Source organism: Gavialis gangeticus, unplaced genomic scaffold, assembly GCF_001723915.1.
Source record: "Gavialis gangeticus isolate Ggan-Ray unplaced genomic scaffold, GavGan_comp1, whole genome shotgun sequence".
Classification (NCBI taxonomy): domain Eukaryota; kingdom Metazoa; phylum Chordata; order Crocodylia; family Gavialidae; genus Gavialis; species Gavialis gangeticus.
In genome coordinates, this window is record NW_017729000.1 from 676,252 (window position 1) to 676,803 (window position 552).

A 552-nucleotide genomic window follows, 5' to 3' on the forward strand; every position below is an offset into this window, starting at 1 on the left:
AGTTCCCTCAGCCTCTCCTCACCGGTCCTGTCCTCCAGCCCCAGCCATCTTCGCTGTCCTCCACTGGACTCTCTCCAGCGTGTCCACATCCTTTCTGCAGTGTCTGTGTGTGTGTGTGGGGGGGGCACAACTGGACACCGGACTCCAGCTGTCATCTCCCCAGTGCCAAACAGAGGGGAATAATCACTTCTCTCTGTCCACTGGCACCGCTCCTACTGATGCAGGCCAGGATGCCGGTCGCCTTCTTGGCACCAAGGGCGCACTGCCGGCTCCTGTTCAGCTTCTTGGCCCCTGTCCCCCCAGGTCCTTTTCTGCAGAGCGGCTGCCCAGCCCGTCACCCCCGCCTGCCCCGGTGCAGGGGATCGCTCCCTCCTCAGTGCAGGACTCTGCACTTGTCCTTGTTGAACCTCAGGAGATTTCTTTTGGCCCAGTCCTCCAATGTGTTGAGGTCCCTCTGAATCCTAGCCCTACCTCCAGTGTATCTTCTACTCCCCCCAGCTTGGTGTCACCTGCAAACCTGCTGAGGGTGCGCATGTCTGCCATCTTCCAGGT

At 60.3% G+C, this 552-nt stretch overlaps 1 protein-coding gene across 1 annotated transcript in view; it reads right to left on the reverse strand.

Annotated features, from left to right (window-relative positions):
* UNC5A (unc-5 netrin receptor A) overlaps nt 1–552 on the reverse strand; it is a gene marked incomplete at its 5' end in the record, with an annotated part of 16,666 nt that overhangs the window by 9,447 nt on the left and 6,667 nt on the right. The window lies entirely within an intron of this gene.